This window comes from Trachinotus anak, unplaced genomic scaffold, assembly GCF_046630095.1.
Source record: "Trachinotus anak isolate AG129_WGS33_773 ecotype Australia unplaced genomic scaffold, CSIRO_AGI_Tana_v1 ptg000007l, whole genome shotgun sequence".
Taxonomy (NCBI): Eukaryota; Metazoa; Chordata; class Actinopteri; order Carangiformes; family Carangidae; genus Trachinotus; species Trachinotus anak.
Window position 1 is genome coordinate 18,118,016 of NW_027273858.1, and position 25,971 is coordinate 18,143,986.

General features: G+C 40.8%; 1 long non-coding RNA gene across 7 annotated transcripts in view; it reads right to left on the reverse strand.

Annotated features, from left to right (window-relative positions):
• LOC139623167 (uncharacterized) overlaps nt 1–25,971 on the reverse strand; it is a 166,825-nt gene that overhangs the window by 124,798 nt on the left and 16,056 nt on the right. For all 7 annotated transcript variants that reach the window (XR_011691437.1, XR_011691438.1, XR_011691436.1 and 4 more), the window contains exons 4-5: nt 19,071–19,225; nt 15,977–16,070 (exon numbers count right to left, since the gene is read on the reverse strand). This is a non-coding gene — a long non-coding RNA (uncharacterized lncRNA). The remainder of the gene's footprint in view (nt 1–15,976; nt 16,071–19,070; nt 19,226–25,971) is intronic.

Sequence of the window (25,971 nt, forward strand, 5' to 3'; positions counted from 1 at the left end):
TGCCTGACTCCGCCTAACTCCTGGCCAATCCAAAAATGGGCAAAGAGTTGGGGCATGTGTATCTGAGACTTTGGTTTATTCCAGTTTAATAACTGTGGTACGGATATGCTCCCACTAGCATCGTTAGCACAGCTGTCACAGTGTCTTGCTCGAAGGGTAAGCTGAGGCTAATTCATTTACTGGCTAATAGCTAGTTAACGAGCTAAGCTAAGAAGCCAGGTATGGTAAGGTGAGCGCAGACACCTATACCTGCTTATTAGTGTGAACAACAACATAACCCTAGAATTTTACTCACCTCAAAAAAAACGGAGCACAGACTTCCTAGTCAATTAACAGCACAGTAAACATCATTTGTCCAATCTTTGCATGAAAAATCCTCCACAACAAACACGGCAGAGAGGTCACGTTCAGTGAGTCAAACTTGCTGAGGTGATGCTAGGCAGACAGCTAGTGGGCAGACACCAAGCAGCTAGTCAACCCACCTGGCACTCTAAACAACCATGGCCTCAATTATGCATAATTTTTATGGGGATTGAGTCACTTTTGTAGCCAGCCTCAAATGGCCAGTTGAGGAACTACAGTTTTGGCCACTTCCACACCGACTTCATTTTTCAACCCCAGAGGCTGCTGCTTGGTCAGGAGGTGAAATAGGTTTCAATTCAACTCTCATTCTTCAATATGGTATTTCATTGTTATTTGTTCTGCTATTTCAAATGCAGTTCAATTTTGTCCACAGATGTCAAGTCAATTTTGTGCCTTATTTTTATGTGTATGTCTATTTCAGTGTTTCTTCTGATACAAATAATTTGACTGCCACATTCAGGTTATTTTTTTTCCAACCAATTCCATCTTTAATAAACAGACACACCTCTTTGCAAAAGCTAATTCTGACTAAAATGATGAGAGCAAAAGCTCTGTAGAGCATTCTTCCCACGATTAAACCACCTACCGCAGCTAAAGGGGGCTCAGCACTACACCTCTTGCAGGGTGCCGAGCTGCTCTTATCGCCCAACCACGAGGCTGTAGAGGGGTAATAGGATTGTGACTCGCAGAGAAAGTGCCATGCTCACCAAGTAGGGGAGGGCTGAGGCACAAGTGTGAAGGGCCTCTGCGGCTGTCCAGCATCATGAAAGCAGAGAGGAGCAGGCAGGGAGGATGTGTTCTCCTCGCTCCATAAATAACCCTGTTAAATTGCGGGCTTTGGAGGGTCAGTGGGACATTGGTCTGCCAGTGTATATCTGAAGGCCTGGATATAACCAGTAATCCTGCAGCCCAGAAAACCAACAGCACAGCAGTTACGGCAAAATGTCTTTTCTGCAAAATGGAAGGAGGCCTGTTTATGAGCTTGGAGAGAGAGACAGAGCAAAAAGGAAGAGAGTGAGAGAGTCGAGGCAGGGTGGGGGTGATTTTATAGTTTGTAGTCAGTGTCTGAGTGGTAGACTCCTTCCTTAGCTGGCTGGGTCCCAGCAGTGGCACAGCATTCACTTTGTACTCGGAGGAGCAAGATGAAAGCAGCACTGGGTCAAATAGGGATGGAAGGGGTGGGGGAGGAAAGGCAGATGCAGTGGGGAGGGGGGGGGGGGGGGGGGGGGGTCACTTTGCTTTCGGATGATGGCTGGGTGTGACTGTTGCCATTCAGTAAGAACTCCCCGGGTTAAGCAACCATTCAAAGACTTAATACTAATTTTAAAAGTTGCACCGATTCTCTGTGATGACCTGAAATCAGAATCCTGGAGTACCAAAGTGAAACATTTTTTTTTTTTCTTTTAGCCCCTCAACAGCACATTCAGTGCTGCAGGGAAAACCATTCCACCTGTTGGCAGTTGTTGAGTGGGTGTGTGTTTTAGTTACATTAGCGCCCCAGCACTCATAGGAAGGGCGGTAAAAGGCACTGCAGGTGGTGGAAGACTGAGATGGCCATGCTGGTTGTTTTGATAGAATCTAAGTGGCCTGAGGCAGGGAACAGTGGATGGAGGGCTACAATGAGGATTCAGGGTTATTACTCAGAGGCAGGCATGACATCTCTATCAGATGGGTGAGATAGGTGTCCTCCCCTGCAGGACTGATTACTTCATCTGGAGGTCTATACAGCATACAACAGGTAAAGACGGTGCAGAGTTTAGTAATAAATCTGGCCTACACCAACATTAAAGGGTCACACATCGATTTTTTTATATAACTACTGCAAACAAATTTTATATCTATTTACATTATATTTATTTATATTTACTTGGTATTTGGTCACTCTCGCTTTGCTGTATCAGATAAGTGTGATGAGACTGGATTGATTGGAAGGGATAGGCAATTAGGCACACATACAAACATGCAGTAGCGTATTTATGGGCACACAAGCTAGTGAGTTTTTGATTATGCTGAAGAGCCCTCTCATCTGCATCCATATTATGCCATAAGCTGTTGCATTGCCTGTCTTATTTAGTTTGATTGATGGTAGTGTTTACTGCTCACACTCCCACCAGAACGGTGTAATTCATATCACACGTGCTGGATGATGGCAAGTCACTCGCTGATGCTCAGAAAGCTAAAATCAATGTCTAGATATTCCTGTCCTCACAGACTTATGACTTTTTTTGTTTTTCTGAAGGACTTTACAAAACATCTCCCAATGCAGAGAACAAGAAAGCTTTAGAGTTCATCACTGTGAGCTGCAGCACTGAAAGATCGAGGAGTCTGCACTTTAACTCCCGGTCAGCTGTACTAGAGTAAATCAGCACAGCAGATACTCTAACTGATGACTAACATGTTCAGCACCTTCAGACATGTTCAACAACTGAACACTATGAGGTGAGTGTTTAGTTGTCAGACATGTGACAAGTGACTGAATCCAAAATTCCACATAACAGGGATCACCTTGACTTGAGGGTGTCTGTGTTTTGAGTCCTACATCCAAAGACACAGATAATCCATTACCTTTTGACAGCTGCTCTGGTCTGATGGGCTTTCTCAGTGCCGACTTTTGCTGTCTGACCAATTATGGACTTTCTCTGCTTCCTAAATCTGACTTCAGATACATCTGTGATCAAATGTATATATATAAAGAATATCTGTTTAAACATGCTTGGTTTCATCTTTAATTTCACTAAATCTGAAATATTTTCATACAACTAACGATTAATAATCAATACATAAAAGAAAGTTTCTTTATAATCCTTAGTCAACAGATATACTCACTACTATTATCACTGTAAAATTTGAATCTGTTTTTCCATTCAGTTCCTCATACTGAAATTTCAGCAAGAATTACATTTGTAATGTGTATCACATCAAACTGATAGAGTTTCATTTTTCATAATGTGAAAGGCAACAGTAATATATGATCAAATCAGAGCTGTGCATCAAACTGTAATTAACCTCAAAATGCACATACATTAAATTATTGAGGCATTTGTGACAAAACAATACTGTCAGCCAATGTCATGTGTGCCACAAAGGACACAGCTCTGTTTTCCCTGCGTTAGCTATATTCCACATTATTTCTTGGCAGGCTTGATGAGATAGAAGTGATGAGTGGCAGGAGATGGTTGTCAGGAGACAGGGTCTTTCTACTGGCTGTCTTTTGGTGGCTATCAGGGCCTCTGATCTGGCTGAAAGCATGCCTGCCACACTGACATGGTCAATAGCCCTCACCCTGCAACAAAACAGGTTTTTGTTCTGTGACTGACACTGACTGACCACACATATAATTGGTGGTAAGTGTATAAATGTCTTAATGGAAAATCATCCACCTGCTGTGGATGATAGAAAAAAGAAATAATACACTTAAAGAGCAAGCTGAGCTGGAAATGCATTATATATAAGGTAATCTGGGAGATGGCAATCAGTGTGACAATGGTAGAATAGGTAATATTAAAAGATAAACCAGTGTGTCATGGTGATACTGATTCAGATGCAGCCTGAGAGCTTTCACTGTTATCTACTGACACACGTATCTGTATGACAGAACCTTCAACACAGTGCATGCAGAAAGACAAGCCTCAGCTATATGATATACCATAACAAAAATCTGCACTGGTACTAGTGGAATTTATAGATGCAATTACAAGTAAGCCCAGAAAAGCAAAATGTGTCAGTTATGTTTTCATATGTATATTTTTGGATGTTTAAATGATAAGCCGTCATGTGGTATTTACTGTAACATACTGCATTTCAATATTCAAATGAACCAGTTTTACTACATATAATTTCCACAATTCTCTGTTTCTGTTTTGCACCTGTCACAGTTGTTGTTGGTCACTTGACAACAGGACGCATCTTTTTATCATCGAAGGATCTTTGCACAAAGATTTTCTCTCCTCTATTATTATGTATGGATACAATTTCTCTTTTCATTTATGTCTCCCAACTTGTCACATGAAAGGACGTTATCTCTTCCCCTTCTCAAGTTTCTAGTGTCTAATGTCTGAATGATCCACTGGTTTGGTCCACAGGGTTACAGGATGATTTTGATATCCTTTGTACATTTGGATATTTGTTTGTTGGATATTTGTTCTTTATAGTGAGGTTTCTCTCAGTATACTACATCTTGTATTTATTTCCCTCTTCTATCTTCTGCTTTTCTTTTCTTGTCTGCGCCCCTGTTTCCCTCTCTTCTCTCTTATGTGCAAGAAGAAGACATACTGTACTTTGTCACTGGGTGAGCTTATGCTTCAAGACACACAATCCTGTTAGAAATTGGCACAGCTATGTTCATTTGATGCCAGTCAAAATATTACAGTCTGTTCACCAATATAATGAGCTATGGACACGCAACCTATAATGAGGTCTGTTTATATGTCTACTTGGAGTAGTATGCATTGGAACAAAGCCACATTGGTTAAGCACCCAAATCTGTTTACCTTGTTTTACACTTTTGTGTGTGTACGAGCATGTGTGTATGTGCATGGGTGTTTGAACCTCAGCAGCAAGACGCGGATGCTATCATGTCAAAGTGATGGGCTTTACTAATATGAGCCAACAGTCTGATCAGGATTCAGCAGGTGTTCTGCGTAGAGGAGACTGACGTCTGCTTGGGACCATCCATCAGAGCTAAATGGCAGATGGTCCTCTCTGTGGCCAGGCAGGAAGTGTACTAACACAATCGCTGCAGAAACACAGGGAGCACTCTACCTGCTGATAATCCACTTACGCACAGACAAAGCTGCTTTAATCTGCCCGCTCCTTTCCTGCACACCCCCTCGCCACACGACAAGGCCAGGTTGCATGCTGGAGAATCACCACCAATCCACTGCACACATGTATAGTCTGAGCTCTGACAGGCCATGTTATAATAGATCCCTAATCACTCTCATATGTGACTGGTGGATCACAAAAAATCAACAGAAATTCTTTAAAAAGTAATCAGAAGATTGCAACTAAAGTTTTTTTTGCTGCTTAATTAATTCATTTTCCGCAAATTCTATGTTTGCACCTGGTTCGAGCAATGGAGGAACTGATAGTAGAGACAGATTTAATCAGCTTCGACCCAGAAGAGATGAGAGAAAGAGTACAAGCAAAGGAAGGAATCAGGTACAGTATATACTGTGAATTAAACCCTGAATTAACTGTCCATCTGCTCTATGCAAGCATGAGACCCACATATTAGAGATCACTTGAAAATTACATTTATCTTCACAAAGGTTGATGTGTATTGTGCTTGGGAGCTGGAGTAGTACATCAGTTGAACAATGCTTGTGCTTATGCAGTGCTTGTGGCACTGCTATACATAATGAAAAACATTGTCTGTGCAACATTTGAGCATAATTCAAATTATTTAGCTCATTATCTATAGGCACAGATGAAAAAGTTGTGTTGTATACTTGGCTGTAAATGCTGGGTGTACATGTTTAGCACTGACTGAAAAGGATTATAAACAGAATATTGCTTGGACCTAATGTTTTTATTGGATCATGTATTTTCTGTCTGTACTGTCATAGCTATTCAACTAAATAAGATGATGATGCTGTGCGGCAGTACAGTTTTTTTAAGATGGTTCTGTTGGTTAAGGTGGAAAATCTTTCCAAGACAGTTGATTTTTTTATGTCAGCAATTAAAATGTCTAGTTTGAAATATTTATTTGGGATTACTGAGTGAGCAGGAATACCTCTGTAATAATTCAAACATGTGCTGCTCTAGATCACAATATATGATCCCAATTTTCTTTCGATAATCAATAATAACTGATTACAGTCCTTAAAAAGGATATTCAATATACACTACAATGCACACAATATATTTCTTACAGTGCACTGCTATTAAAAGAACACTTCACTGTACTATGATCAGAGCGTTAATAACAGCATGACCTGCTTTCGATCAGAAACTGAAATGATCTGTAGCTCAACTTTATTATGCTTGTGTGTTTTTCTGATTTAGTGTTCTTTAATTAGTACAGTTTGCTATTTCATATTTGGGCCCAGGATGATTATTAGAAAAGCCAGTGTTGCAGTTGAGGTGCATCAGGCCAGGACCTGGAAGTCCCACAGGGAGTCATTAGACAGGAAGATGGAGTTTGATTGAAATCTTTTGCCAGGTTATTCGTGCTGGTTGGGCTTCATTAAACAGCACAGACTTATTGAGGCTGAGCAGCAGGATGTTACGTTTACCATTCAAGCGTCAGAAAGGTCTGCGGCACTGAAACTCTGTCCAGATCGAAAAGGATTTATAGCGGGTTGTCAGTGTTTCTGTATCCCAGGGTGCAGAGCTGTTCTTGCTTATGAACTCATCTGTTTAACAGTTTGAATAACGAGTTGTCCTCTTTTCTCATGGCATGAGCACAGGAGTTCTACAGGGAGGAGGTGTCAGAGTGGAATAAGAGGGAGAGAAGGAATGAACAATTAGTGTGGAGCAGTGGAACAGTTCCATGAGGAGGCAGAGGCAGAGGGGGGAGGGAGCTCTGAAAGACGCCAGGTGCAATATCGCATCCTTCCTGTCAGAGGGCTTAAAAGGAGAGTAGAGGAAGAGCGTTTAGCTCCAAGGGACGCATGTAGAATGCTGACCACAGGATGGGAGAATCGACTATTCAGAGAGCGTCTCTTCCATGTGCCCTATCAAGTCAGGGAGGTATCTGCCAAGTAAAAACCGTTGCCAGCGTCTTCTGAGGTGCTTGGAATACCGACAAGGAAAATCAGGTCTGGAGGATGAGAGCTGACCTTGATCACAGCAACTGTGATACTCTGCTGGGACTGCATGCTAGTCTAAAGAAGCATAAGGCACCATGGATTTGCCAGAGTTTTCTTTTAGTACTTCATATCATGAGCATTTTTTCTCCCTTCTCTTTACTATACTGATCTCTCCGCCATGCTCGTTGCTCTGTGTGACCACTCCTGCTTTATTAGAACTGCACTTCATAAAAATCAATACAAATGACATTTCTAGTATGTCAGCAGATACAGATGGTATGTCAGGCTATAAATGTTTTTTCATGCCAGTTAAATGATGAGGGCATGTAAGTACTGCTACGTTCTATAACTGTATAGCTCTTTTCACACTGGATGAAAAACCTGCTAACACCTGCTAACATCGGGCTTTTGTTGGCGAAAGTGAAAGGAAACAATCGACATGCACTCCTGGCTCAAATGGTCTGCAGTAGTTGGGTAATAATCTACACCAGCACTGATCAGCAGTGTTGTAAACATGAAAACAGGGTCAACATGCTAATTTCCCCCCGTTTTCCTTGCTGTAATAATGGATGTATTATAAGTTTTTTTCCCAGTGGCCACTCGCAGTACTGCAGTGAAAAATGCCTGTGGCCCAAAAAGCATTTTCACCACCAAACTGTTGACAGGACACCTCCAGCTGTAAACATAATATTATTAATATAAATATTATTACTCTGTGTATTGTATATTTTTAAGCCATGGGGTTAAAACTTTTCCAAAGCCCAGAAGAGTCTCCTTTTTTCTGAATGACATCACCTCTGTCAGTTTTGTGCATGAATGTGAATGAATGAGCGCCGTTCATTGAATGTCCTCATTTTTTGGTGAATGATGAACTGACCGTATCTATTTGCAACTAATGAATATGACTGTGAGTGAGAGTGAATGACACTCACACATACGAAGGCAGTGAACCAAAAAGCTGTTTGCCAAAAAAATACCAGAAAAAGAAGAACTGTGTTTTAGTCATTCACTGAAATATCTGCAAGTGAATGATGATGAAATGAAATCACCCCATGGCTTAAAAATATAAAATGCAAAGAATAATAATTGTTTATAGCTGGAGGTGTCAGTTTTACAGGTGGCTCCCTTACAATTGTGCTCCATGGGGAAAGTGCTTTATGGGGGATTTTCTGCTGCAATACCATGAGTGGCCACTAGTAAACATTAGCTGCATGGCTGAGTAAATCCAGGTCTTTTTATACAAACGGACCTGTCACCTGCCCAGCACAGTGCTGTTAAAGCAGAAACATCGTGGCTACACCTTCTGATGGGACTGAGCTCAGCTCAGGGCTGCGCTCAGTAACTTTTGAAAACACACATTTACAGGAGCATCAACCTGGGGATGAGGCACAACAGTCTCCTGCATCTGTGTCTGTGTGTGTGCTCTGAAACTGCATGTGATGACATTGCTCTCTGTAGTTGTGCCTGTATCCTCTCAGTCCAAACAGAAGGGTAAACCTGCTTATACGTGCTAACTTCGCTGTAAAAAGGGTATAAGTTTCTCCTCCTGCTTCCTGACAGATCTATCACCATGTAACACTTATATCCACAAGGGAAATGTTATTGTGTTATTTTTTACATTATATAAAATGTGAATAGCATATTGGTGTAACATATTCAAGAATATTTCATAAAAGTTGTGCCTGAATATCTTTAAAACAACCCATAGATAGTGATTTATGAAAAGTGGCAACACAGGGAGATCAGAGGGGAGGGTGTAAGGTAACAGATCACAATAGACATAGATGGAAAGCTTTTTAAAGCAGTCTGAGTCACACCAGACATCTATGATCAGATATTATTTCCATTTGCCTCTAAATCAGGACAATTGTTTGCCTGGTTATCTTTATCTCCTTCAGTTAGATCTGTCCTATTGTTTCTTGTTTTATGCTTTGTTCATGTATTGTAAAAAAAGAAATAAAATGAAAATCTGCTCGGCTGCCTTATTTTTGTTATTAGAGTGTCTCTGTGTACATGGTTGTATGCCTACATCAGTTTGTTTGCCATCATACATAAAACATTTTAGTACGGGACATACATTTCAAATCAACAATTATTCTGTAACTTGTCAGAGAGATTAAAAAACACTTTGACTGTTGAGCAGAAAACCTGACTAAAACATTCTTTATAACATTTCCCATAAAACTGTACCTCACTGGCAGACATTAAATCTCTCTCCTATCCACTCTGCAATGGCCATGAGTCCAAGTAAAGGCTAAAACTTAATGGTCTTTTAATTTCTGATTGCCCGTCTCTTTGATTGGCCTCAAGTGCTACCCAATCTACTTTCAGTGGTGATTACTGTGGGAACTTGTCAGGCTGGTTAATTGGCTCTATTAGGAGACTTTTTCCTGAGAAGGCTTCCTATTTCTCCCAAGGGCAGCAGGTGTTCAAAGAACAACACTTTAGCCCCTTGATGCTAGCAGGACTGCTCCAAATTACGCTCAATACTCAACTGTACAATTAGAGCAATTCAAATATAAGGACACTTACATAATTATGTGCTATTAAAGAACTTTTTTTTAATTTGAGATTAGTTTTAAAAAACCAAGTCAAACTTACTGCCACTATAGAGTTTTAATTGTACTCTCAAGCTGGGAGAAGATTTTAAAAGATTTAGAAAATGTGTCCTTTAAATGACATGGCAGCAGTTTTGCTTTTTAATCATTAATGCGCTTTATATTGTCAGTGGTATCTATTGTTTCTGTTCAGAGAGAGACCACAGGATGTCCTTGCTATGTCCTTTTCAGAAGCAGAGCAAAGTCCCTGCTGAGAATTTGTGGTGTTTGTCCATCATTGATTAGGAGGTCTGTTAAGAGCTGCACTAACATCTCAGTTCTCTAGTGACTTAAGTGCCAGGTTCAATAACCACCCTCATGCTCTCATAGTGTATTTTTGCTTGTCACAAGTATGCAAAGCATTGTCTTTCAGTCTCCATTGACATTTCTGTTCCAAAGTCAATATCAGCCACTTACTCAGTCACAAGTACAGCTACAGCACACGTCTTATGGGTTTTTAAAAAAACCAAAAAAAACAAGGACACAATGTTCTTTAAAAGTTTTGTCTTTCAAGGCAGCTGAACAGTTCTTGTCATTTCTAAAAAAGCTTTTCTCCTTCCTAACGATCTAGGGTGAAAAATAGAGAACACTGGTACTTTCTACAAAAGAAATGTCAGTTTCATGGCACTTGACAACTGCAGAAATAACAACAAGAGAGCGACAGATTAGTGTCAAGATTAGTGCCAAGTCAGAAAGTATACCGAATTGCACAGCTACTAATCCCAACACATTCTATTGATCAGTTTGGAGACTTCAACCAAGTTACCAATGGGGACTGACAAGGCAGAGGACATGTTCTCAGATCAGACACTGAAGGACACGTACATCTGGCCTTCTTATATCTCATTAAGCCACTATTTTGGACAACAAATGGACTGTCTGTGACGCCTCTGGTGGCCCTGTTTGTCCTTGGAGGACTTTCTCCTCACAATGTTTTTAAAGCACAACAACAACCAAAAGCTTTTAGTCAGGAGGGATAAACTGTGGCCCATTAAGACACTGAGCATGTAATACAGACTAATGACCTCACTGACTTGAGGTAGGACAAAACCAAAGCCTGGCTCCTTTTTGACAGATGGCTTCTGGTTTTGAGCAAAGCCTCATGTATGTAGCCTCGTATTAAGAATAGGTCCTTTTTTAAAAAAAAAAGCAGGACAAAGCTTGGAAATAATGGGTAAAGACACACATGTGTAAAGCCCAGTTACACAGTTGCAGTGACTGAGTAGAAAGAGAGAGCAATTCATATCCTCTGTGTGTAGGCAGGTAAATGCCTTTAAGACAGCTGAAGCAGATACACTGCCACTGTAGAGCCTTAAAGGAGTGCAGTGAGAATTAAGAAGACATACGGCCCACTAGTGAAAAGAAAAATCTAACTGCACTGTCCATCAAAAATAGACAGTGTTTTTCTCTATTCAGTGATTCCACTCTGAAAGCCGAATATGTGACACAACAAGTGCCATTTGGTACTGAATTTAATGAGGAGGAAAACATAAGAGACTTTTTTTTTTTCAGCAGCAATTGAGGTGTCTGCGGATGTTCTTTAGGGCTCTCTAATGAATAAATGGCCAGGCAAATGCAGCTTGACTTAGGAACATACTGCTACCCGGCTCAACAGTTAAAAGCCCAAAGTGAGATTAATCACTGCTGCTGAGGGGGATGATGTTCTTTGTTTCTGTTAATTTATGGTCTCTTTACAACCAAGATCCTGAACCAACATCATGTCTCTCACATACTGTATGTACCCCGCCAATAATCATCAACAGCTCCTTTGGCACCTCTTTAGCAAATTTACACAGCAACAGCAAGATGAGTTGTACATCAACAAGATACCAGGGCTAATACACTGTTGCTTCCATGACAATAAAGATGCTTGAAGCTGAGACTCTGCCTTCCTGTTATCTCTTGATCTATCCTTTCCTTCACCCATTCAGGACTTATCTAACACAAGGTAAGAACTAGTCAATGTTGATGTAAGATGGGAAGACCAAAGGCCAGCATAGTATGACAGAAAAAGTCCAGCATACATGGAGCCTGCTTGGCATGGGGAGAGACAGTTTTTAGTCAGGAGGCCCAGCAGAGGATCAAAGTGAACAGCGACTTCTTTTAGCCAGGTCTGATCTGGGAACAGGATAGTCAAGCACAGCTCCCCTTGCAGTCTGAACATTACTCATGGTATGGTGAATATTTCATGACAGGCGTCACAGAGCTGACAGTAGTGCTGGCCACAGGGCAGCTCTGATAGACAGAAGAAAGTGTGTACAGTGGGGTTTTGGGGAGGGGGGATTGGTATTCAGAGGGATGCATCTGCACCACATACTGTATGAACACAAATGTGTTTGCACCATATGAAGCGAGATTGTGTGTACAGGACTACAGGAGTACACACAATCTCAGACAACTTAGTTTCTTTCCTGTCTTCATAAGGCAGCAGGGACATTGAGTGCTGACTTACTGATACACAACAATTCGCCCTCAGGCCTATTAAAGAGCTTCTCTTGACAACTTTCCTCCTGATGCAGAGCACACACTTTCAGCGTTGTATAACACAAATATATGCCTTATTTTTTTTTTTTTTTAGTAAATGTCATTCCTGTTGTGTACTTTTTAACTGTCACCCACACATTTTCATTTTTGTGTAACACACAGCTTACATAACCGCACAGCATTAAGCAAATCCATTAAATGCATTGTTGGTCTTCCAATAGTTTTAGAAGCCAGCATTCAGCATTGACTGCGCTGTGACAGCCTCTCAAGAGAGGTGAAATCATGTAGTCTTATTATAGAGGAGACAAATCAAGTGTACCAAAACCCTCCCCTCCAGCCCTACTTTCTCAAGGTTATTTTCAAAGATAGCTCATGTCTTGGTACAGTATGTGGGTTGGGCTTTAAGTAAGCCCTGCCACTAGAGACATGGTGTAACCCTATGCAGTGGAAGTGAGGGGGCTTCAGAGGCCACAGAGAGACACGGGTGTGACTAATTTAAACCCCTGGGAGGCCTGGATGGGCGCTGGCTTTTGTCCCCGCAGAATAAAGTCAGGCCACTTTAAATCTGGGCGCGTTGTGCTCCACACACAGCAAAGGCACTGTCAACTTGCATGTCAGCATTATAGCACTTAAAGGTAATGAGATTTAGGCTTTCTGCATCATAAAGTATGACCGCCTTGAGAAACCCTTGAGACAATGGTGCCTGTGTTCTGCCTAGAGCACAAAACAGACTTACATCATATCAGAATCGCCACATTCCACAGTGAAATATGATTATGGACTCCACAGAGGCATGTTCCTTCTGTCAGTGATACTGTAGCCGTCCCACAGTATATCTCTCAACAGCATGCTGACTTCTCCACTCCGCTCCACTTCCGCTTGCGGGAAGGAATACCACTTTTACAGCTGACTGAATTCAAAGAGATGAATCTCGGCAAACACCCTGCCCACTCTGATAAGGATGTTCTTATTTACTCAATTCAGGAGCATACATCAGTAATATCTCTTAATAAAAACAGTCACATTCTCTATTTTTAAACATATTGTATCATGGACGTGAAAGTGAGCAGACTGCTGCAGCGTTGGATCCCTTTTGGTGGGAAGCCAGGCATCACTAACACTGATTTCTTTTATTTTATAGCGCAGTATAATGAGATACCTTCAGTTAAGACCTGTCACCATGCATTACTGTAGGACCACACCAAATGAAAGCTATGCCCCTAGATGACTACATGCTGGAAAACAGGCACAGTGTTCATGCCGCATGCATTCATTCATCTCTGCTTCTTCATCTCATGTGATCAAGGTACAATGTTTGTTCTGGTTTATTCATTCTATATAACATGTACAGGGGGCTATTTTGAGAGGAAAACAGGGATTAAGAGTAGCACCTGAGGGCAAGATGTACATGAATGTCCTGTTACACAACTTTAGCTGTGGGACTGAGCCTGACTTCAGTCCTGTTGGAACATCTTTTCTCTGAGCTCATAGTATAGCCCTCCAGTGGCAGGGTTACTGTTTATTAATAAGTTATTATCTGATTTCCTCATTCTTTTTTAAACATTTACTTCTTTCTCTTCAGTGACAGGAAACCATGTTCCTTTCCATTCTCAAGAAATGACTTCATCAAAGGCTTCAGTGATAATACTGCAATAGTTGTAAGAGCTTTAGGACCAAAGACATGTGGCAAAGAGAAAGGTGCATGCATTAGTATGTCATCAAAGCAAGCAACACCAGCATGCCGAATCTGACTTATCAGGAACATGACTTGGTGCAGAAGAGCTTACTTTTTGCAGGTACAGTCCAAACTGTAAATATTTGAATACTTTCACATTTTTCTATATTCTGTATCTGAAGACTATTATTTTTGCACAAAAGAGCACACACATGGTCAGAGTTGATTGAGATTTAGACTGAGATTGAAGAGGATGATAATGAAGTGGAAAAAAAGCTGTAATCTTTCAGAGAGATATCAAAGGTAGTGGTTTTGCATGTATGTCTGTGAGTGGCACTGGCACACTGGCATTTATTGATGATTTCACTGCTGACAGAAGCAACAGGATGAATGCAGAGGTATACGGGATTGTTCTGTGTGCTCACATTCAGCCTAATACTTCAAATCACACTGGACAGCATTTCATCATTCACCAAGACAACAATCCTACACATACAGCTAAAGCAACCAAAGAGCTTTTCAGGGTGAAGAGGAGGGATATCCTTGACAAGTCAATCACCTGATCTCAGTCCAGCTGAGCTGCGCTCCTCTTTCTGAAGGCCAGGCTAAAGGCAGAGAGACCCCACAACAAGCAGGAGCTGAAGAAGGCTGCAGTGAAAACCTGGGCGAGCATCACCAGGGAAGATAAGAAGTGTCTGCTGAGGTCTCTGGGTCAAACACTTCAGACAGCCATTGACTGCAGAGGATTTTCCACAAAATATTAAATACGATGATTTTGTTTGAGTCGTGCTCTCACACAGTTAACACAAGTAGACCAGCTCAAATCAAAGCTGCGACTTGGCGGTTTAGTAGTACTATTTACTACTATTCATCATCTTATTTCAAATTGAATGTGCTGAAGCACAGAGCCCAAAAAACAGAAAATGTCCACATACTTGTGGTGTGGAGTATATTTTAAGAGAAGGAACTTCTCATAAATGGTGCATTAAAACTGAAGGCTCTAAAATGTGGAGGCAATAAGTGTCTTGAGTGCATCTGTTGTGTAACTCTTACATAAAGAACAAAACCAAACTATACAGCATCTAGATTACAGCAGGGCAGCCCTTCACATCAGCCCATCTTGCCTGAGGCTGAGATAAAGAAACATCCAGATGGCAAGTCTTTCTCTCTCTCTCTCTCTCCACTTCTCCCTGTTTGACTCCTGACTGCTGTTTAAATCCTGCTTTGTCTGTCTTGCCTAATAATGACGCCATGTGGACATACAGTATCAATTATAATGCAACTACCCACTAAATGTCTGTTTCTCAGATCACCATCACTCTTGTGGAGCATGCTGTTCTCAATGCCACATATTACTTCCAGGGTCTCACGTGTACCATTATTCAGTATTTTAATAAACATATACATTACAACATACTATGTGAAAACGATATAAAACATATGGACATACATTTGCTCCAGAACTTAATGAACTACTGTATACAAGCTGAAAAAAGTAACAATGAAGGAATACATGCTTGAGATGCAGCATGTCTAGTGACAGTTCAGTGGTTGATTCTGGTGTGTGTAGTACACTGGTGTACTGAGGCCTCGCAGCAGATGCACCGGCCTCTTCACGTGTGTGCACAAGCAGGAGTAAAGAATCATCATCCAGGCAGGTAATTGGCTGCTGTTTACATTGCCGATGGCATACCCCTCCTCCCCTGCTTGACACATCTGTAGTGTTCATTAGAGCCGAGAAGCTCTGTGCTGCACTGTGTTATCAAATCTGGTCTCTCAGGCTGTTCACTTTCCAAGTGTCGTTGGATCAGTGTTCAGTCGTGTTGGGAAAATCTCAAACATTTAAGTTAGACAGACCTTTCGAGTAGTTATAGAAAATGTAAAAATAACAATGTAAATAGATTAGGATGTAATATATTCTGCCACTCAGACTTTCTGGAATTCAAGATTTTTGTTGAACCTATTCGGAAATAGGTGCTGACGTACACCAGAAATCTTGTTTTATTATTAGAGGGTTGAGAACTAGAGGATAGTGGAGAAGAAGAAGAGAACAAAAACAGCATACAAAAATGGCGGGGAGAAGCAGTTTACGGAGGAAGGCTTACCCCAGGTGCTCCAATGCCAGATGGAGAAACAGCTGAATCAAATCCAGGGAAATAGACTCGTCATCAGTTCTAGCCTCGAAATCTTCATTAAAACCTGAGCCAAAGTGAGACAGACAAAATAAGGGAGAAGAAGATGAAAACGCTAACAACAGCTCTTGAAACAACAAATTTAAATTCTAAGTGGTTTCACAGCAGAGTGATTTGACTCTGAGATTCAATTAAATCACAGAATTATGTGCATGCCAACCTTTCTATTAATTACTGATTTCAGAACATATTAATTACACAACCCCAGTTTATGTGTGTATAGCAATTTGAGGAGAAAGGGATGAGTGCTGTTTATTATCTTCATTATGGAAGTTAGAATATTATTCATCAAGTGCATCCTTTAATGAATTACAGTATGTGTATGATATCATACGTCACACCACATTCCTCGCCTCTTAGAGACTGCAAATGATGACACTTTAGCCACAGACGTGGCAGTAATTCACTTATGAGGACAGTGAGAGTTTTGCTTTAATCATATTAGGTTTGTACACTAAGCAACTTCACTGTTTATAGTTATGTATATGACAGTCTGAGTCATCACTATGTTGCTATTTAGCTCTATTTGTAATAGCAGATCAAAGGATTTCTTGATATGTTTTCTTGCTCACTGCATTTAATCTGAGCCTCCTGTTCTCAGGCTGCTCATCATGATTATTGTTGTTACAAAGGTGATGCAAATAGTATGTAATGCATACAAGTGCGATTGAATATATTATGACTGATATACAGTTACAAAAACACAAGTGGGAAAATAAAATATGATATGAGATGCAAAACAGATCTGGCCCATTACAACAATGTTGTTACTACATGCCACGTATCAATTAATAAAGCACGGATAGTTACAATTTCTCTGCATGATTGAAATTCTTTAATTAACTAAAATGATGCATATATACAACTCAGGCCTTTAACTCAGTCATTAACATTACGTTCTGTCACTGGGTCACACTTAAAGTCAACAACAGAATATCTATTTAATGCACATTGAAAATTCTCCTTCATACACCTCAACATATTTAGTGTTTTCCTCCTCTAATACATAAACCTTTACCACTAACAATAACCACTTGTCTCATTTGCTCCCCTACATATGTATCTATGGCATTTCATTATTTTCTCTGCTACCTGGTCCCTGGACATTTTGAATGTGTGGTCTTATTGTTAATGTAGCTTCAGTGCAATTACACTTGTAGCTTGTGTTTTTGCTCTATTAAATTACAATCTGACCACTGAGTTATTTTACAGGTGCAGCACATAGTTTTAATTAGAAACAGAGTTTCACTGTTTATAAAAAGGATTTATGACAGGTACTTTCACAGAGCACATATTAAATCAGCAGACTAAGATGCCTTCCAAGCACAGGCAACAATGGCGTGAACATGCCTTATTATGCACTGTATAATGGTTACATGGTACACAGCACTTTGCCATATCTTTCCTGTCTCTTTCTCTTTCTCTTTCTCTCTCTCTCTCTCTCTCTCTCTCTCTCTCCAGTTTAAGCAAAATTATATGCAACAGGCTAGTGGGAAATCATTTCACTTGTGGCTCTGGGAACACAACAATGGACTGTAATAACACATGACCTGCAAGGTGTGAGGTGACAGTGCAAACCATCTCCAAGGACAGCCGGCCACAGCCAAATCAGCAGGTGTATGTGTGTGTGTGTGTGTGTGTGTGTGTGTGTGTGTGTGAAAAAAAGAGAGAGTGAGAGATGGTCATTTTGAAGGCATCGAGTGGAGTTTTAATTATAAGCAACCATGTTTTTTTTTTCTCATAAAACAAAATGCAGTGTCTGTATGTTGACGGTCTAGCGAACATGTTGAAGGCATTTCCTCTCTCATAAATCAAAGCTTTTGTTTTTGAATGCTCCAAACTCTGCACCGTTTACACTGGCTTACCATCTTCATCACCTTTGCTAGTGCAGTGCTACTCTTCACACACATTACTGTCACCAACTGTTAACACACTTTGCAACTGGCAGAAATGTGCATCACATCATCCAGTGATCATGGTGTGCATATGCATTCTTGTAAACACACTGACAGAAGACATGATACAAACTATGAATTGTTATTATTCACTGCTCTCAGTGGCAGTACCCTTCTACCACCTAGCTTCTAGGGGATGACAATGTCATCTGATGCATACAAATGCAAATTAAAGGATAGTTGAAAAATTTAAAATAACTGATGTATGATAATGAATGCAGATTCTTTCATACACAGCACTAGTGGTTCATTGAATTGTGTGATGAGAATGAAAACGATGTGAATCATTCAACATTTTGATTTTGTAGCTTTTCCCCATCATCATAATCATCATCATCAAAATACCAAAGGAGGAAATATCTGCTTTGAAGCTGCTTTGAAACTGCTTTGGTAGTTAATGATGGCCCAACATCTTACCAAGACATTTTTTGTTTTCCACCCATCTCTATCTGTTGTAACCAACCAACCAAATCCACCCCTTCACATTTGAACACCTTCAGAATGTTTTAGGGTTCAAAGGATATTTCAGCCAATTTGTTCTTTTGTTCACGTCCCTCTCCACACAGACAGTTTACCTGCACATTTTAATAATTCCCCTTCCTGCTAACATGTTGCTCATTAGTGCTACCTGACTCCTGAACAGAAATCAGCATGCTTTTAATGCCAGAATATTGTTGCTTGTCTACAGAAGTCTGTAATTCAGTGAATGTGGCCATCTGTAATACATATTAGGTGTAATTAGTAGGTTCAAATTTAACCATTTATGCTATGGTTATAATGACATACATCTTTATATTTTTACCAGATTGGTAGATTTCTGGAGCCACATTTGATACGACCCTGTAGACATAATAACTTATCTCGTAACAAGTGTGTGGGATAGTTTGCGAGGAGACATCAAGCACCATCCCTGAGAGTGAGTTTGGCCCCATCACTGCTATGTCAGGGTCTGGACAGCCCCACTCAGGAACCTCATGCTCATTCTATTGCCTTCCTGATTGCCATGGGAGATTATCTGACCTCAGGACCTGAGAAGAGCAAGTATTACTCACCTTGACCATGCCCCCACTGTTCTGCACGTTCCAATCAGAAGTGGTGCCAAGTTCCTATTCCCCAGCAACCTCTCGTGGAGGTCATGGTTCCCTGAAACATCTGCTGTGACAAATAGCTGCTGGATGGTGGGCCCATGGAGACAAAAGGAGAGGGTCTGTGTAATGGAGACAGGGGGAGACAAGGTACAGTATATGAACTGAGTGGAGAGCCCCCGGGCAGGGGAACAATCCACCTGGCCCCCCTTGTGCAAAGTGCTAAAAAAGAGGATACGGTGTCACAATTGTATAATATCACACTGACTTTCAGTAACAAGTAAAATGCAGGGTGCTAATTAAGTTGTACTTTTTGTTCAATTGTTCATTAAAATGATTTGAGGGGTGTGTGTGTGTGTGGGGGGGGGGTTTCTAGACCAAGCTAACAGGTCTATAATTTTAATGACATCAACAAAGCACTGAATATCTTTTCTACTGTCTATCCTCCTGACTGTTTCCTCATGCATACACTGCATGCTCACTCTTGAGAATTTCTGGTAAAGGCCCTTCTGATTATCTCTTACCTTCAGTTCACCTCAGAACTTTCAGAAAACACACTTACAGGAGGAAGCACAGAGACAAAGACAAACAGGGGGAGAGAGAGAGAGTGATGGCAAGTCCAAAGATGTTTTAAACATGAGCGGGTTTGGTTGCCTGTGTTTTGCTTTCAGCCATAATTAAATTCTTAATTAGTGAGCCCTCTGGAAGAAATACATGAAGATGGAATTCAATTTAGAGCCCCAGCTCATTTGGCCAACAGTAAAGGAAAGAGAGAGAGGGGAAGTGATGGTGCAGAGGGAAGGAGGCAAGCCCAGAAGCAACAAATGAGTGCACTGTTTTAACTTCAGCTCGCTGCTACTCCTGCAAATAAAGTTGTATCTATTATAGTATATCCTGATGAAGAGCTCACTGAATCCACGTTGCCTGTGTCGCCTCGATCTACACCAGACAGACTGGGAGGATGTCATTATTAATTTCTTGGTCTTGGTCTTATGTGTCATTACAGTGCTGTGTGGATGGATTACTTGCTTGGATTACACCAGACCTGTCCTAATGTACTTTGGTACAGACTTCATCGACAGAGAACATAGTTAAGCTAGAATTTTCAGAAAACTAACTTTAGGGGGGAAGTAGGATCACAAAGAAGCGCCGCACTTAAAATTCATTCATCACATCTACCCTGTCATGCACATCTTATGATCCAGATCATCTCTCTTCTTAACCCTCCGAGTTACCAAGCCATGCTGGACCAGGAAACCATCAAGCTCTACCCACAGGCTGGCCTGACAACTTTAACTCATCGAAGTGGGAAATAGAGAACCCATTTTTTAATATGTCTCCTAAGGTCTTTAGTCATGCCTGGCCTCTCCCTGCGCCTGTCTGGCCTACCCCAAGAACGGCTGTGACATAGCTGTGAGGCTCCGAGGAGTGTGGATTTGCCGCAGCCCTTTGATGTGTCAGCAGTGCGTTGGCGGCACACCTCTGTGCAATATTGAAATGTGATGCAATGACGATAGGTGAGGGTGAAGAACTGCCAGCGGCTAATTGAATATGCTCTGCCCTGCATGATATTCCTTGGCTCTAGGTTCGCAATTCACCCCTTGAAATTGCAGATGTGTTGTGTGTTTGTGTACGTGTGGGTGGGTGCGGGTGTCAGTGTGAGTGAGTGAGTGTGTGTGTGTGTGTGTGTGTGTGTGTGTGTGTGTGTGTGTGTGTGTGTATGCTTGCACATGTGCCAAATGTGCCAATCCAAGTATGTGGGAATTCAAGTGCAATGAGCAAAACTGTTCTTCTGACCTGTTTTTCAACTAAAAATAAACTGATACATAAAAATAGATTCATTCCTTTTGAAAAATCCTCACTCCGGTCAGAATGCCCGACTCCATGACCTGATGGTGAGCTAGAGGGTCAACTCCCAGGTGATAGTGTGTACTGGGAGGCAAGCTGACAAATTTGCTCATGGTGCGACCTTCGCAGGCACTGCAGAGCTCTGCTGATCTGGAAGTAAGAAGCCGGCTTCCTGGGAGAATGGAGGCCTCATTGCCGGTGGAGTGGAGCTGCGAATAGTGGGGATGATTGTGCAGTCAGATCAGCTCTGCAGAGGCGAGGGTTTAGAGGCTTTAACGTGTACGCAGCACATGTAATCCCCAAGCCCCAGGGTAGGAATGTGTGCCAGTAGGATTCTCAGCAGTGATGCCATTCTGACGAGGATTGAGCAAAGATGTTTTATGATAAATATATTCAAGTACTTAATTGTTGTAGGATGCACGGGTGTTCTTCTTCTTACTGTCCACAAAGTCCAACAGACTCAGGGCGCCGGGATATTTATCTTTCAGCTATATCATAACATGCAGCTGTGTCTGGAGATACAGTTTGTCAATTTGCATCTCTCTTACAGACGAGCTTGTCTTGATTCATCAAACAAAATCAGCGGGCTTAATGAGTGTGTGTGGAGGTCCTGCTATAACCACAGTGTGCAGCTCTGCGTGATAACGCCATCATCTAATCACTCTATTAGAAATACTATTCAGAACATCATGAATATTGGATTATTAATGCTTCGTTTCTTCTACTTAAACTGAAAACCCTGATCTCCAGAACAAGAGGATCAGGACATTGCGCTTATTGAAGTTTACTGCCTTCTGTGCTCTCCACCTCCTCTTTCTCCTGTCTCTACCCTTCCCTTAGTTCACACCTCCCATAGGGAGGGTGAGGAAACCATACATCAGTGCTGCCGCATTGTGCAGGAAAAAAAAGGCTCTTTGCAAAACATTGCTGTCTTGTAAGACATAAGCATGGACAGAGTTAGTCATTATTTTGTTATTTCAAAAAAGGATAAATCTGCTACTTAGTGCATTTGTTAAACCTGGTGCTTAGAAACATCAGCCACAGGATGATGTTAGAAGGGGGATGACCATATCACAAATTACAGTCACAGCTTTGACCTTGAGTTCAACACAATGCAATTTATGTTAGATTCTGTACATGGACAGAAAATTCTCAGTTTATCTCAGTACTTTGAATGAAACGTGTTAAAAGACCTGATTATAATAGTGTGCTTGTAAAAATCTGCCCTTTTCTACCAACACATCCCTAACACAACAATATTCTCATAATTGAGCCAATCAGCCCCCTGGCCACTTTCATTTTCACTTTGTTGTGGAAAGCTAAGTGAGAATTTGAGATGTCTAATAGCAACTGAGAGTGCTGCTTGAAATACTGTGAATTTTACCTTCTTAAGTGTGATTAATCATTGTGAGGAGCTGATCATTTCCTTTTCAAAGTAGCATTAGTTCTCCGCATGTAATCATATCAATCAACATTTCATGTCCTTGAATTAATTTTCCCCTTTTCTGACTAAGCAGCCACTTCATGACATATATTGTGAACATGTGAGCAACAGATGATCCAACTCATAATTTATGCAATCAGATACATGCATGAGCTACTGAGAGGATCTTGATCTTCTAAGAGGTCATCAGAGGAATTCAGTCACGTGCAAGTGTGAAAAACATGACTGATCTGATCAGATAGAATACACATGTGTTAATGCTGATTTATTATCATAATAACTGCAGCATCCATAAGTCACCCTGCCATTTTGAAGAAAATGTATTGAACACATACTGCATTCCCTCACTGATGTGCGTGAACAAGTGAACAGTCAAATTAAATCAGATTATTAGATTAAAGGCACAGTGTAATCAGGATCTTACACGCTGGTGAAGATTCTTAAAAGCCATGTGTGATGTGAGTGCTCATTTAACTCAAAGGAGATGAGGGAAGCTGTTTAGCCAGCGGAAAATTACACCTTATGATGACTTACAAGTGGCTATCTGAGCAAGAATAAATAAAATTTGAATTCCTCTCAGGCGCCTCTGTTTAATGCTGCCACAGAAGAAAAGGCCATGGATTATGGGGCATTAATTGTTTCTCTGCTATTCAATAAGTGATACTCAGGGGATACTCATTTCAACAAGAGAAGCTTTCATTTTCTAAAATTTATGTATTTCATGCAAAAGTACCAGTCAGCCTCGAGACAAGCTTATTTATTCCATCACCTGTCTACTACATTTCTCTGAGCACTTGCCTTGTGTGCCACCACCTTGACATACTGCAGGAAGTCTATGATATCTCCCTCTATTAGGAACCCGAGTTTAACATAGGGAGCAGCTCCATGCTGACATGCAGAGCAGACTGATGGGCGCTGTGCTACTTTTAAATACAATTTTCTGCTGGTTTGAGGGGGTTAATTATATCTAGGTCACTGTTTTATGATGAGATCTAAGGATGTGTACCAGCCGACACAAGCAAAAAAAAAAAAAAAAAAAGATGAATATAAGCTACACAAAAAAGTATTTGCATGTGTGCACACAAGCACAGACAACAGACATCAACACATTTGTGCACATGTGCACACACAAACACAAATACATACACAGTGAATAGTGAATTCACAAATCCTACATTCAGAAGCCTCCAGAGCAACTAAGCCACTGGATGGATGCCTGGAAACTGGGTCATCTAAATCCTTAAATGCAGTCTTTTTTTAAATTCCAAGTAATTCATTTAATCTTCAACATCTTGCATTTGCATTCATGTTCGATGCTGGAGAATATGTTGTGCAGTGAAACAAGCAAAGACTGTCCCAGATTCCAGAACTGGTGGCCGTGGCCTCAACAGTGTGTCAGGACATTCTGACCAAGCAAAAATCAGATCAAAGTGTTACCAGTAAAGTGCAGCTCAAGATCACAATGTCCAGTACATCCAGTGGAAAATAAACTGCATATACCATAAGTCTACATCATCCTCCAGGTGCTGCAGAGTAATCCAAAAATATTCTCTATAAAAAGGCAAACAGAGCAATCTGAAGTGACATCAGTGATATGAGCCGTCATGCTGTGGCTGTCTGACATCACCACCTCTCCTTGGCCAGTTAATTAGGTCATTCCCAGTGGGGGTTGTTAATATGACCCTTGATACTGTCATACAGTGTAAGATTAATACTTGGGTTCTGTGTTCACCCTGCCAATCTACATTTACAAACAGCATTGCATTTAACTCTTCCCTTTTGCATATGGGATACATGTACATGTATGATCTCCGCTGTATAACTTGTACTGTCCTCTTGTAGTTAATGTGTGGTCTCGAAAAAAAAAAAAAAAATATATATATATATATATTTTATTAGACTTTGTGGGCTATTGCTATGTTCTTCCAAGTACACTGAGTCATTTTTTAAAGAACGTCTCCCCAAGTGAGTAATTCTTAGACATAAGAGTACTGAATAAAAAGATCAAATTATGTGAGAGAACCACACTAAAACACATTAATTTTGGTGCTGCTGGTGGTGGTAAAGGAAAGGTTATGTGTTGACTTGTACTGGATAAGGAGAGTAAGTAGTACTATCCACAAGTACTTGCAGTAAGATTTTTTTTGTGTTTTCTTCTATCCAAGTAATGTCTCAAAAAGCACCTCTCAGAGACAACAAAGGATCTGTGGTTCAGTTTGTTGTGAGTCCAAATATAATCAGAACCATCAGGAAATGAGTTAATTAGGAGAGCCCTTCAAGCACAAGCTGTTATGGATATTCTGAGACAATAGACAGACAGCAGCGCCGGATGTTTGGAAAACGTAGAATACTAAAATTTGCCGAGAGGCAACCTCAAGTGCCTTCTCAATATATAATACAGGCCAAGTAAGCCAAGGAGCACATTTGCAAACTCCCTGAAAGTGCTTAACTGGCATGAACACTGCAGAAGGTTAATTGAGAGTGCAGACAAATCATTTTATTGCCTTTAACCACAGTTTGGTCCAAAGAAAACAAACTGTAAGCATGATTCAGCCAATAGAGAGGTGAAGTCATATACTCATTCTTCCCCAACAGAAACATCTCGGCGTTTAACTTCAGAGCGACAGTAGCCATTTCCCAAATACTGATCACCAAATTCATCAGCTGGAACATCATTATGCAGATACTATTCTGAATCCCTATCTGCAATTTGCAGATGCACCCTGGAGTGTTGCATTATTAGGCTGCTGCTCTGATTTATTCTCACTGATGCTGTAAATCAATCTAAATGATGCCTTTCATTTCATGGGTTGTTTGGAATGATGCATGTTACCGCGCTTTAATTGAGATGTTCAGCCCCTCCCCAGTGTCCCTTCCTGACATTTACTGGGGGATCCGATGAAAAAGAGAATTTGCATATCAAACACTGGTTAAACCATCCTCCTGGGAAATGCTTTTATTTCCCATATAACACAGTTATTTTCTCTGTTGTTTGTTTTTCTATTATTTTTCGCATCATGATTATTTGATTATTTAAAAGTGAATGTGTCAGGAATGTTTACAGCATGAGTCTGGGTGACATGAAGATCCAGGATGATCTGAGCATTGCTGTTTTGAAGTTCAATAAACAGTGTGCAACACATGTTAGGACGCGGTCCCTATTTGAGTCCAAAGTCAGAGGTAGAATTTAAAATCTACATCATAATATCTGAAAGGACAGATTACACACTGACAGAGCAAATGACACAAAAGACATTGTCATCAAACGAAAAAAAGTCTGATTGGCAAATTGGGTGCCAGAGTGGATGACTGTGCGCTACGTGTGCAACTAAAAAGTCAGTCTTTTCTCTTACAGTAAGAATGCTCCATCATATGTGGCAACTTCCCACTCTCTTCTCCCATCACCGCCTCTAGCCTTCATAAATAATTAAAGATTTAATCTGTGATATTTTCAAAGGTCAGATGCACAACAAAGAGAAAGAAATGCCAGTCCTTCCTCTGCAGAAGCACAATCGGTAATCACTCCACACTGGGTTTATGTTTTCACCTGAAACCTCCATCAAGTGGGTCAGCAGA